The sequence below is a fragment of the Rhinatrema bivittatum genome, chromosome 3 (genome assembly GCF_901001135.1).
Source record: "Rhinatrema bivittatum chromosome 3, aRhiBiv1.1, whole genome shotgun sequence".
In the NCBI taxonomy this organism is placed as follows: domain Eukaryota; kingdom Metazoa; phylum Chordata; class Amphibia; order Gymnophiona; family Rhinatrematidae; genus Rhinatrema; species Rhinatrema bivittatum.
The window spans coordinates 1,305,449-1,319,028 of NC_042617.1; the positions used below are offsets into that span (position 1 = coordinate 1,305,449).

Genomic DNA, 13,580 nt, shown 5'->3' on the forward strand with positions numbered 1-13,580 from the left:
TGTTCTTTCCCATTTGATGTCTCATAGAAGTTGTTTGCAGATGACTTCCAGTTCTTTTTTCTGGTTTCCCCCACACTGGAATCTGCATTAGAGTAATTAGCGACCTGCTTATTCAGCATTAAAGAATGGCTGTCCTATAGCGTGCTTGCTCAGAATATCAAAAAAACTGAAATAATCCTGTATCCAGAACTCAAATTGTTAATGGCTCAGTAGAGTTTCTGTTTGGTGGGCATGTTATATCCTATTCAATCAAAGGCTTGTAATCTAGGGTATTAGACTCCTCTCTTTCCATAATGATTTTTTAGTCCAGTCATCTTTACTACAAACTGTGGCTACTGTGTTCTCTAAAGCTCTCCTTAACTCACTCACAGGCCAATACAGTTAACCCGTGATTGGACGCACGTTTTCGACACGCTATTACCCCTTATTCAGTAAGGGGTAATAGCGCGTCGAAAACGCACGTTCAACCCCCCCGAACCTAATAGCGCCTGCAACATGCAAATGCATGTTGATGGCCCTATTAGGTATACCCGCGCGATTCAGTAAGTAAAATGTGCAGCCAAGCCGCACATTTTACTTTCAGAAATTAGCGCCTACCCAAAGGTAGACGCAATTTTCTGCCGGCACCGGGAAAGTGCGCAGAAAAGCAGTATAAACTGCTTTTCTGTGCACCCTCCTACTTAATATCATGATGATATTAAGTCGGAGGTCCCAAAAGTTACAAAAAGTTAAAAAAAAACCAAAATTTGAAGTGGAGAGTGTCAGGTGCGCGCGCCGGGAGAGCGAACTTTACTGAATCGGCCTGTACTGTTAACTCAATCGTTTATTCTGTCTTCTCTGGACAATTGAAATGTTCTGTTCTTGGGGCTCTCTGATACAAATTTACAGGTACTCCAGCTTATACAAAATTCTGCAGCATGTCTCATTTCAGGTACCAGAATGTCTTATCATATTTCTCTGACTGTAGCTAACCTTCACTGGCTTCCGAAAGTCTGGCAGGTGAAGTTTAAAGTCCTCCTTTTGATGTTTAATTCTCCATGGTCTCCAGCCATTGTGTTTTCTATATAAGCAGACATCGCCCCACAAGCTGCTTCCACTTCTCATCACAACATTTGGTTGAGATTCCTTCCCTCTGCACTTGCGAGAGGTTGCTAATCGTGCAAGGGATCTTTTGTATTGCAGGGTCTGCTCTTTGGAACAGCCTTCTTGCAGCTATTAGAGCAAACATTGATCTTTCTCAATTTAGGAAGAACTTAAAAGACATCTCTCTTTTCTCTAACCTTCCCAGACTGAATATCACCTGATCTTGTTAAATGATGTTCCCCCCCCCCCCCTCAAGAGATGTATAGCAAAGTTGCTTGTAGTTGTTTTGGCATGTTTGTTTTGTGTTGCATGAGGTTTTGTAATGCTTTACTGTGTATGCTGACTGTAATCCACTGCGACTGGTGGATCAGTGGAATAGAAATTGTGGAAATAAATAACCTTCGCAAAATGAGAACTAAGTTCCTGATTTAGAAATTTTAAACAGTAGACCAGACCAATTAAAAAGATCCCCAGGAACTAGCTAAGGAACCATGAGATACGTTAAAACTGGAGGCATCAACAATTTACCACCAGTTGAAGGTTCTTCCTCTCTTCCCTTCCTCCATCCAGAGGGACAACTGGGAGCTGTCTCTCTCCACCAGAGGACAGATGGGGGTTCTCCCCACTTCCCCCTCTCTCCCCAGGTGGCAGATGACAGCTTCCCTCCTCCCCCCCCCCCCCCCCCCCAGCACTCATAGAAACATGACAGCAGCAGAAGAACACATACACTACAAAAGGGGGAAACCACTTTTACTCCTCCCCCAGCAGACAACAGGGAACCCATCCACCCACACTGTCATAGAAATATGACAGCAGAAAGACCCCACTACTCAGCTCTACAATCCCTACTACTCCCCTCAGTGATCCCATGTGCTTGTCCCAAGCTTTCTTCAATTCAGATACGGTCTTCATCTCCTCCTCCACTGTTGATATTTAGTAACCTATAGAGATGTGAATCGTGTCCTCGATCGTCTTTACGATCAATTTCGGCTGGGAGGGGGAGGGAATCGTATTGTTGCCGTTTGGGTGTTTAAAGTATCGTGAAAATCGTGAGCCGGCACACTAAAACCCCCTAAAACCCACCCCCGACCCTTTAAATTAAATCCCCCAACCTCCCGAACCCCCCCCCAAATGCCTTAAATTACCTGGGGGTCCAGCGGCGGTCCGGAACGGCAGTGGTCCGGAACGGCCTCCTGCAATTGAATCGTGTTGTCTTCAGCCGGCGCCATTTTTCAAAATGGCGGCGCAAAATGGCGGCGGCCATAGACCAACACGATTCGACTGTGGGAGGTTGTTCCGGACCCCCGCTGGACTTTTGGCAAGTCTTGTGGGGGTCAGGAGGCTCCTCCAAGCTGGCCAAAAGTCCCTGGGGGTCCAGCGGGGGTCCGGAAAACGATCTCCTGCCGCGAATCGTTTTCCGTACGGAAAATGGCGCCGGCAGATCGACTGCAGGAGGTCGTTCAGCGGGGGTTCCCGTCCCCCCGCTGAACGACCTCCTGCAGTCGATCTCCTGCCGGCGCCATTTTCCGTACGGAAAATGGCGCCGGCAGGAGATCGTTTTCCGGACCCCCGCTGGACCCCCAGAGACTTTTGGCCAGCTTGGGGGGGCCTCCTGACCCCCACAAGACTTGCCAAAAGTCCAGCGGGGGTCCGGAACGACCTCCTGCAGTCGAATCGTGTTGGTCTATGGCCGCCGCCATTTTGAAAAATGGCGCCGGCTGAAGACAACACGATTCAATTGCAGGAGGCCGTTCCGGACCGCCGCTGGACCCCCAGGTAATTTAAGGCATTTGGGGGGGTTCGGGAGGGTGGGGGGATTTAATTTAAAGGGTCGGGGGTGGGTTTTAGTTTGCCGGTTTTCCTGCCCCCCCCCTTCCCCCGATTTACGATTTTTTGACGATAAATCGGGGGAATTGGTATTGTATCGTGGCCCTAACGATTTTTGACAATTTAAAATATATCGGACGATATTTTAAATCGTCAAAAAACGATTCACATCCCTAGTAACCTAGGCTCTCCCTCATCTTGACTCCCTCTTATGTCACTTCTGGTATACAAATGTAACAACAATTTTGCTGTGTTAACATTAGAGTAGATATAGGAATTAGATGATGGGGGAAAGCAGACAGTTGCTTAGGTGCGCATAGTACAGAATGATATAACTTTGAAGGATACTAACAGAACAGGGAAATTAGAGCATCCCAGTAGAAAGGTTGCAACAAATGCCAACGTGGACCAGGTGTCTAACTAAAGAGCAGAAAATTTCCAAATTACCCCTGTCAACTGATGAGCAGGCTGTTAATACAAACAAAAAAGACACTTTGAAATGTCTGTATACAAAAGATAGAAATCTAAAAAATAAGATGAAAGAGTTAAGAGTGTATAGCACGGATGAAGAGGTAGATATCACTGTATGTACCTTGGTATCACAGTTAGAGTTCGGGGCAAGCTTTCCCGAACTCCACCTAACACGCCCCACCAATAAACACTCTACATAGCAGCTGTATATATTGGACTTTGTTTATATGCTGTACTCTTGTACATAATTAACCTCCTCTATCTCTCTTTTTTCCTCCACCCCAGTTCATCAGCCCTTGTTAATTGTAACTGCATCTCTTCTTCACGTTTATTTATGTTCTTGGTTGTATTCATCACACCCCTGTTTTTATGTAAACCGACATGATGTGAACGCTATCATGAATGCCGGTATAAAAAAACCTTAAATAAATAAATAAATAAAATGATTGGTGGGGAGGTGACACTATATATTAAAAAGTAAGATGGGAGAGTTAGAGTGCATAGCACTGGATGAAGAGGTAGATATAACTGGCATCTCAGAGATCTGGTACAAGGAGGATAACCAATGGGACACTGTGATACCAAGGTACATACATCAAAATGATTGGTGGGGGGGTGACACTATATATTAAAAAGTAAGATGGGAGAGTTAGAGTGTATAGCATTGGAGGAAGAGGTAGATATAACTGGCATCTCACAGACCTGGTACAAGGAAGATATCCAGTGGAACATTGTGATAGCAGGTTACAAATTATATTGAAATGTCAGAATGGAACAAATTGTTGGAGGGGTGGCCAATATATATTAAAGAGAGCATAGAGTCAAACAGGGTAAGAGAGCTGCAGGAAACAAAATACAACGTTGAACCTTTATGGATAGAGGTTCCAGGTATAAAGGGGAGTAAAATAGCAGTGGGGGTGTATTACCATCTACCTGGCCAGAAAGAACAGACAATGAAATGCTAAACGAAATTAGGGAAGGTAACAAAATCAGCAGCACAGTAATAATGGGGGATTTCAAATACTCCAGTATTGACTGGATTAATGTCACATCAGGACATGCTAGAGAGGTAACATTCTTAGATAAAATAATTAACAGCTTATGGAGCAGTTGATACAAGAACCAACAAGAGAGGAAACTATTTTAGACCTAGTCCTTAGCAGAACACAGGATTTGGTGCAAGCGATAACAGTGTTGGAGCCACTTGGCAACAGTGATCACATACATGATGATCAAATCTGGAGACAGCAAAGAAATCTACTGTGACAGCATTTAACTTTCAAAAGGGTGAATGATAAATGAGGAAAATGGTTATGAAAAAAACTGAAAGGAGCAGCTGCAAAGGTTAAGAGTTAACATCAGACATGGACCTTCTTTAAAAATACCACCTTGGAAGCCCAGGCCAAAATGTATTTCACACACTAGAAAAGGCAGAAGGCTAAATGACTACCAGCATGATTAAACAGTGAGATGAGAGAGTCTACAATAGCTAAAAGAACATCTTTCAAGAAATAGAAAAGGGATCAGAATGAAGAAAATAGGAAACAGCATAAACGGTGGCAAATTAGATACAAAGCATTGTTAAGGAAGGTACATTTGCGAGGGAATCAATTGAACCATTACATGAATGGGGAGGGGAATTGGATTCAGATGACAACCAGCTTTGGCCCCGACTTTTACAGTATGGAGTACTGATATACAGACATAAGGGGAAAAAAAGCTTCTATGGCCAGGTCCAAAAGCAAAGTACATGAAGCAGCATTGTCTGAATTTTCAAGAAGGCTCCTCGCCCAGTAAAAATTTTGCTATGTTAATATATAATGTTCACTTACCAACAACAAAAACCTCTGTTCCCTTCCACTAAACTTCATTAACAACCAACCATCAAGGGAACACCCTGATGTGTGGTTGCTATATGTGAGGCAACCATTGTGTGATTGTCTCACTGAATAGCTCCCGTCTTTATTCTTCAAATTCTTTATTCCATGGGCAGCGGCCTTGACCCTACAGAAGTGGCAAAAGTTCATTGAGCATCAAAACAAACTATACAAATAGAAGCAAGAACGCTTAGGGTCGGGTTGAGTGCCAGGGAGAGGATACCTCACAAATAAGATACAAAGCACATTGAGACAAAAGTAAAAAAAACAAAAAACAAAAAAATACATGGAATAAAGAATTTGAAGAATAAAGGCGGGAGCTATTCAATGAGAATCACACAATGGTTGCCTCACATATAGCAGCCACACATCAGGGTGTTCCCTTGATGGTTGGTTGTTAATGAATGCTAATATATAAGGCTTGGGGGTAACTTACACGGAGTGATGGTTACTACCATAAGAAACTTACTGGGTAGACAGGATGGACCATTTGGTCTTTTTTCTGTCATCAATACTATGTTATTATACGATCAAGGGGCAAGAGAGGCACTTAGGGATGATAAGGCCATAAGCAGAGAGACTAAATGAATTCTCCGCTTCTGTCTTCACTGTTGGAAACAGGATGCTGGGCTTGATGGACCCTTGGTCTGACCCAGTGTGGCATGTTCTTATGTTCTTATATTGTGCTAAGTGCTGATTGTAGTTTTTGTATCACAAAGCACCCTATATGACTAAGCAATCCAGTTTGAAACCGTGATTAAGAAAATGCCATACTGGGTCAGACCAAGGGTCCATCAAGCCCAGCATCCTGTTTCCAACAGTGGCCGATCCAGGCCATAAGAACCTGGCAAGTACCCAAAAACTAAGTCTATTCCATGTAACCATTGCTAATGGCAGTGGCTATTCTCTAAGTGAACTTAATAGCAGGTAATGGACTTCTCCTCCAAGAACTTATCCAATCCTTTTTTAAACACAGGTATACTAACTGCACGAACCACATCCTCTGGCAACAAATTCCAGAGTTTAATTGTGCGTTGAGTAAAAAAGAACTTTCTCCGATTAGTTTTAAATGTGCCCCATGCTAACTTCATGGAGTGCCCCCTAGTCTTTCTACTATCCGAAAGACTGCACAAAGCAGTCTCTCCATATTCCCAATAAACAGAGAACGATGAAACTCCCTCGTATTTTCAGGAGCGGCGTCGGTGCCCGCGCGCAGTTTACCTCCTCAGGTAGTGGGGGAGGGGAACGGAGCCTTAGCGGGCAGCGCCTCGAGCTCTGCTTCAGCCCCTGCGGGCTCACAGAGCCGCGAGACGCGTGCCGGGGCTGCACCGAAGCGCCGGCGGGCCCTCCGTCCCCGGCACGGCTCTGTACAGTCTCCAGCACCCTCGCGTTATTGTACCCGAGTACCACCGTCTCGCGAAACAGAAACCGGGCTCGAGCGCCGGGAACCCTACCTGAGCCGGCCGAGCAGCGACAGCCTCAGCGCGCATGCGCGGCACTGTCCCTCACCCCGAGACCGGAAGTGGCCGTTGGCTTGCCGGAGGTTCTCGCCGGCGGCCTGTGACGTCCGCGTGAGGGCGCGCATGTGCAGAGGGCCTTTCGTCTGTCCACGGTGTCGGCCGCAGCTGAGCGTGGATGTGAGGGGGGCAAGCGGTGGCGCTCGGTGTCGGGGACGGGCCCGCTGCCCCTATACCGGTTAAAAGCTGTTGGAGTTGGTAACAGTGACAGGGAGAGAGGAGGGGGGCGTCCCCCCGGCGAGGCAGGCGCGTGGGACCAGCGCGAGTGACCTTCTGTGCGAGGTACTGGGCTGGAAACTTGTACTTGTGTTACTGGAGGAAGAGTTACAAAGGGCAAAAGAAACATAAACCGTTCCTCTCCTGGGCGCCTCTTTCTCTCTCGGCTTTGGAATACGTGCATCGCTGCAAGGAGGGAATGCATTTCTCGCTCCAGTCCACTTTATGCACATTGCTCTTTCTAGTTTGTGCTCCTTATTCTGAATTTGGTGGTGATCTGTGTGTGCGAGTGGGGTGAGTTCTGCTGGCCTGGAAGTAGTGTGCCAAGATTTACATCGCGGATAGCTAACCCTGGTCCTGGCGTGCCTCAAGCCCAGCAGCATCCTGATCGTTACATTCCCTTAACACAACGCTTGCGTAATTAATCAATTAACATACATTTTTACTTAAAATAGAAGGTAAAAATATAACTGCAATCAATGTTTTTTGTATGTAAAAACAAAATTATACAAAGGACAAGAGAAAAACAACTCTCGCTCCTTCAGCTGCCTATTGGGAAAACAGAACAAGCCAGGCTGTTATCCCTACACGCAAGCTGCACGCAACAGAGCCTCGCCATTTACAGAATGTGACCAGAAAAAAGTATAAATAGAAACATGCAGACAAAAAGTGAACTGGAAATTGCAACAAGCCAAACTCTGTATGCAGCACAAGAGTGGAAAAACAGAAACATTACTATACCTCAAAATCTCAAACAAAATTAGCAAATATTAAACATCAGTCATAATAGTAAAACATACCAATAACTATTTCAAAACATCCGACAAATAGAATAACATCCAATAACCGAAAACTTGCACACTTTTTTAAAATTTTCCAAACACCGATACAATATTTCTGAACAGCAGACACATCACGTAATGCCCATTAATTAAAACTAAACCTAAAAGGTTTTAATGATGCACAAATCTTTTCCATTGGAAATAATACAGTAGAACCAGGGAGTCACAAAATGAAACCCCAGGGGGCATGACTCAGAACCAGCGTTAGGAAATATTTCTTCATGGAGGATGTGAAGATGAAAATAGTGAAGAAATTTAAAGGGGCATGGAATAAACACTGTGGATCTCTAAAGGCTAGAGGATAGAATTAAGATGTGTGCTGGGGGTTACTTGCTGGTACAGCAGTTACTACCCTTAGCAGAAGGCATGGAGATTACTACGCTTAACCCATCTGCTTTGTTGCCTTTAATGCAACTGCAACACTGCTCTCCCCTTAGCAGGGGGGGAAAGAGGAATTTGTTTCAGATGACAACCGAGGGCCCTGACTTCCATGGTGTGGGATACTGATGCGCAGACATAAGGGAAAAAAGCACAGGACTGCTTCTACGGCCAAGTCCTAAATGAAACAAAGAAAGCATGTATGGGGGTGATTTGCTAATGCAGTAGTTACTACCTTTAGCAGAAGGCATGGAGATTATTAATCTTAACCATTAAGCCTTGATGCTTTTTATAAAACTTCAACATTGCTCCCTAATAGATGGCAAGGGGAAAAGGAAACTTGGATTCAGACAACAATCAAGAGGGCCCTGACTTCTGCAGTCTGGGTACTGATACACAGACATAAAGGAAAAAGCACAGGACTGCTTCTATGGCCAAGTCCATAAGCAAAGCTCATCAAGCAGCACTGTCTACATTTTCAAGAAATCTCATCACCCACTAAAGATTACTAGCTGAAATTTTTATGAGTGATCATCAGGCTGGGTGATAACTGTACGAAACTGCATTTACTACCTTAAGAAGCTTGTTGGACAGACTGGATGGACCACTTGGTCCTTTTCTGCTGTCGTTTCTGTTTAAGGATTTAAAAACAAAACTGCTTTCCATACTTGGGAATGCTTCATTTCCAGTCACCCTGAGATTGTCATAAATTGGTTGGGGAGGGTGCACACTAACTTTCTCCTTCCTTTGTCTCTCTCTTACATAACACACTCTCCAGCCCTCACAGATGCTTTCTCTCTTTCTCTCCCAGATGTAATTATACACATGCACTCTCCCACATACAACCATATACACGCTTTCTCTCTACCACATGTAATCACACAGGTGCTCTTTAAGTGTAATCGCACGCACGCTATCTCATGTGTGATCATGCACGCTCTCTCTCCTACGCTGAATCTCACAGACGTACGTACGCTGTTCCTCCCACGTGTCATTGCGCGCACAGGGGCTGTTACCCATCCACCCACACCGGCTGGTGACACGTTAAAGCTCACACATACACATTCACTGACTGGGCTTCTTCTCAGCCATCATGGAGTCTCCTGGCAGCTGCTGAGGCTTTGGGCTCTTTCGCCACTGCGGGATTTGCTTTGCGGCAGCCTGCAGGCCTCTTAGTCTTCTGCCACCAGTGTCGGAGATCTGCTTGCGGCCACCAGGTTCTCTCTGTCCTGTAGTAGAATGGGCTGCAGGGCAGCCTACCAGATCACAGAGTACAAACACTGCAGCAGGATTTGCATTTAACTGAATGTCATCTCTTGCTGCTGTGGGGCTGTTCTCACGATAAGAGCTGTGAGACTGGCCCTCTGGCAGCAGGAAATGGCATTTGGTTAAACATGACTCCTGCTACCGACATGCAGGGTGCTATAATCACACTACTGTGATGCCTATGCTACGCCCGGCTGCTGTCTTTATTGGTAGTGGCTGCGGCAGCCACTCAGCTGCTATTCAGTGCCGTGCCAGTAAAAATGGCCTCATACGCCATAGGTTGCCAACTCTTGTGCTAGCCTATAGTTTCTTTTCTAGGATCTTATATTAAGGAATGTAATCACAATGTACATTGTTGTCTTCTTGTTATGACCTCTTGTTGATTTCTTGTTGTTTAATCTATTTTTCCCTACTGCTCTAGGTTAACCCCCTGCCCAGTTCGCCTCCCCTGTTGAAATGTACTTCTAAATCTTTTGTTAATATGTGAACCGGTATGATGTCCCCACTAATACCGGTATATAAAAGTTTCTAAATAAATAAAATAAATCTGTAGCAGTCCAGTGAATACAGTTTGATGATAGATGTCTCACGCTGCTCTCTCTCTTGCTACAGTTTAGTAACGGTGGCTTATTGTGTGGTTCCTATCTCAAATACTATTTGGTACGGGATCTCTTTCTCTCTCTCTCTCTCTCTCTCTGTGATTGAGAAAACGTTATTGGCATGGCAGTTTGTGCTTTTGTGCACATAAGATGATTTATGTGCACAAAAATGCTTTCAGTGCAGAAAACTTGAGTTAAGACATCACACCTCTCTCTGCATTGGAAGGGTTATTAATGTTGTCACTTGTCTGGGATTTCCATGCAAGAGCACTAAGATGAGCGCAGTTTTACGTGCACATTTTTTGTGTGCAAAAATGCCGCATCTGAAGTTAACGTGCTCAAAAAGATGCTTGCAACTTTGGGAAACACTGTGCTTTCTGCTGAATGTACCTTATTGCATTAGCCTTATAGAAATGTAATGGCAGAAAAAGGCTAATTGATCTTTATGCTCTGCCCATCCATACCAGCTATTCAGCTTTACAAACCCATCCATTCCTTCAGAGATCCTCCTTGCTTATCCAATGCCATCTTGAATTCAGATGCTATCCTTGTCTCTATCACCTCTAGGGGAAGGCTGTTTGCATCCACCACCCTACCCTCTCTGTAAAGAAACTCCTTTTTAGATTACTCCTGTGTCTATCTCCTTTTATCCTTATCCCATAATCCCTCAAAAGAACATAAGATCTGCCATACTGGGTCATACCAAGGGTTCATCAAGCCCAGTGTCCTGTTTCCAACAGTGGCCAATCCAAGTCACAAGTACCTGGCAAGTACCCAAACATTAAATAGATCCTATGCTACTAATGCCAGCGACAAACGGTGGCTATTCCTTATTGATTAATAGCAGTTTATAGACTCCTCCTCTAGGAACTTATTCAAACCTTTTTTTAAACCCAGCTACACTAACTGCACTAACCATATCCTTTTACAAGGAATTCTATAGCTTAATTATACGTTGAGTGAAAAAGAACTTTCTCCGATTAGTTTTAAATGTGCTACATGTTAACTTCATGGAGTGCCCCCTAGTCTTTCTATTATCCGAAAGAGTAAATAACCGATTCACATCTACCCGTTCTAGACCTCTCATGATTTTAAACACCTCTATCATATCCCCCCTCAGCCGTCTCTTCTCCAAGCTGAAAAGTCCTAACCTCTTCAGCCTTTCCTTATAGGGAGCGCCGTTCCATCCCCTTTATTATTTTGGTCACCCTTCTCTATAGTTTCTCCAGTGCAACTATATCTTTTCTGAGATGTGGCGATCAGAGCTGCACACTATTTAAGGTGCAGTTTCACCATTGTAGAATTCATGGACTCTTGATGTTGTAGGGAGTTTGGCTCAGCCTATGGGGGAGGCCCTGATTGTTCTCACAGACAGCTGGCAGTACTACAGAGGTAAGAGACAGGACAAGAGCTTCATCTATACTAATCCCTTTCCCCTTGGGTTGAGCCCTTAGGTTTTGGGGGCCAGCAAGTCCAGGGCCAGACTAGGGTCAGAGGCAGACAGCATGCAAGAATGGTCAGTATCCAGGCAAAAGTGAAAGGCAGGCAGCGAACAAGAATGGTCAAGTCCAGGCTAGGATCAGATCCAGAAATCGGTCTGAGGGCAGGCTTCGGAGACGAGGAGAAGGACTGACACAGCAATGCAGACAGGGAGGCAAGGAATGAATAGGATGAGGCAGGATGGGCTGGAGAAACAAGGTAGACCCAGATTCAGGAACGCAGGAGTCGGGCAACCGCAACTCATACTACACACAGGATGCAGGTGTCCTGTTGCTGAGGCAAAGAGGAGACAGCAGGAAAGCCCTTAAAGAGGGCTCTGGAATTGAAGTCCTCACAGGGGCATTGCAGCCTATTCCCACCATGGGCCCTTTAAAACTGGTGATGCCAGCCGCGCGCTTAAGGATGCATGCAGACAGCGGCAGTGTTCAGGTGAGTGCAGCGGCTTGTAGGAGTGTCCCGGAAGCTACCAAATGTAACAGTACCCCCCTCTTAAGCCCTTTCCTCAATGTCCAGGGCTTAGACTTCGAAGGAAATTGATGATGGGATTCTTTTACCAGCAAAGATGAAGTGAGGTTAGCTGCTGGCTCCTAAGGGTTCTCTTCTGCTCCGTAATGCTTCCATACAATGACGTATTCCAGTCTCTTGCCTCGCCTGTGAGAGTGTACAATTTCCTGTACAGTGTCTTCTTCCGAAGAAATTTCTGCGGGTTTGAGAGGCTGTTGAAATGGGCGACTTGTTGAACAATTTAAAAAGGAATTGATCAGTAGTAATCAAACTGGCTGATAAAGGAGGAGGGATAGTAATTAAAGATAAAATTAAATATGTAGCAGACGCCCATCGCGAGTTGGGGGATACTAATTTTTATCATAGACTATCTCAAGACTCCACAGAGGATTTGCTAAAGGAAGTACAGGAAATCGTTCTAAAAGCAGCACACTTGAAGTTGATCGATGAACCATTTCCAGTAACCCCTGTGTTATATTTGGTATCAAAGATACATAAATCTTTGAATTCCCCTCTGGGTCGGCCAGTAGCATCTAATTCTGGGATCATTGTTTGAACTGATTTCAAAATTATAAATAGTTTGTTACAGCCAAGGGTACCAAAAATTAAATTATATATTAAAGATCTCATTATATACAACAGTTGTCTCAGATTAAACAGGTGAAACTGGAATGGTGGCTAGTTACGCCAGATATTTCTGTCCTATACATGAATATCCCTCAAGATATTGCCAGTGATATAGTAAAAGAATCTTTTAGAGCAAACACAGAAGCCCATTAAAAAAAAAAAAAGGAAGAGTCTTTTTTTTTTTTTTTTTTGTATTTGAAGATGTCTTATACCGTCAGATCAAGGGCATTCTGATGGGATCATCTGTGGCCCCAGTGGTTGCATGCCTATATATTGACCAATTTGAACACCAATACATGTATCAGTCAAGGTTTTGGAAACATGATTCTTTGGAGACGATATATAGATGATATTCTGTGTATCTTGGGATACTTGGGATCACTTGCAACAATTTCTGAAGTGGATCAACACTTTAGATTCAGACCTCCAATTTACTTTTCCAATATCATCAAGAACATACTGCATTTTTGGACCTTTGGATTTATAAGAAACAGGGCACATTACAAACTTCGATATTTCAGAAGCCTACAGTTCTCATCCTTGGGGGGGTCTTAAAAATAATATTCCAGTTGTGCAATTTTTAAGATTGCGACAGATTTGTTCCTCAACAGATGAATTTAAAAGTTGTGCAGAGGAATTGATGCAGAGATTCCAGGTTTGGGGGTACACCGGCTATGTATTAAGAGGGCATATAAGCAAGCTCTGTATGCAAACCGAGAATTTATTAATACCGTCCCCTAAATCAAATTTCCAAATTTGTACAATTTCATTTTCATCTTATTTGAATAAGATTAAAGTGATTATATGTCAGTATTTGACCATATTAGATCAGGAACCTATATGTAAAGATTCTCCAGTGTTTGCTTTTCAAAA

General features: G+C 44.2%; 2 protein-coding genes across 6 annotated transcripts in view; one reads left to right on the forward strand and one right to left on the reverse strand.

Moving 5' to 3' along the window:
• Window positions 1–6,832, reverse strand: part of MEA1 (male-enhanced antigen 1) — a 97,419-nt gene extending 90,587 nt beyond the window's left edge. The window contains exon 1 of one of the 2 annotated variants that reach the window (XM_029592792.1): window positions 6,713–6,832. The gene's annotated coding sequence lies outside the window, so the exon portion shown is untranslated. Of the gene's footprint in view, window positions 1–6,479; window positions 6,674–6,712 lie in introns of those variants that run through there. The other variant, XM_029592793.1, reaches the window with a different exon arrangement.
• Window positions 6,833–6,860: 28 nt separating this feature from the next.
• The window catches only part of KLHDC3 (kelch domain containing 3), a 243,539-nt gene continuing 236,819 nt past the window's right edge, over window positions 6,861–13,580 (forward strand). Inside the window, exon 1 of one of the 4 annotated variants that reach the window (XR_003855303.1) lies at window positions 6,861–7,057. The gene's annotated coding sequence lies outside the window, so the exon portion shown is untranslated. The remainder of the gene's footprint in view (window positions 7,058–13,580) is intronic. The other 3 variants (XM_029592785.1, XM_029592783.1, XM_029592784.1) reach the window with 3 other exon arrangements.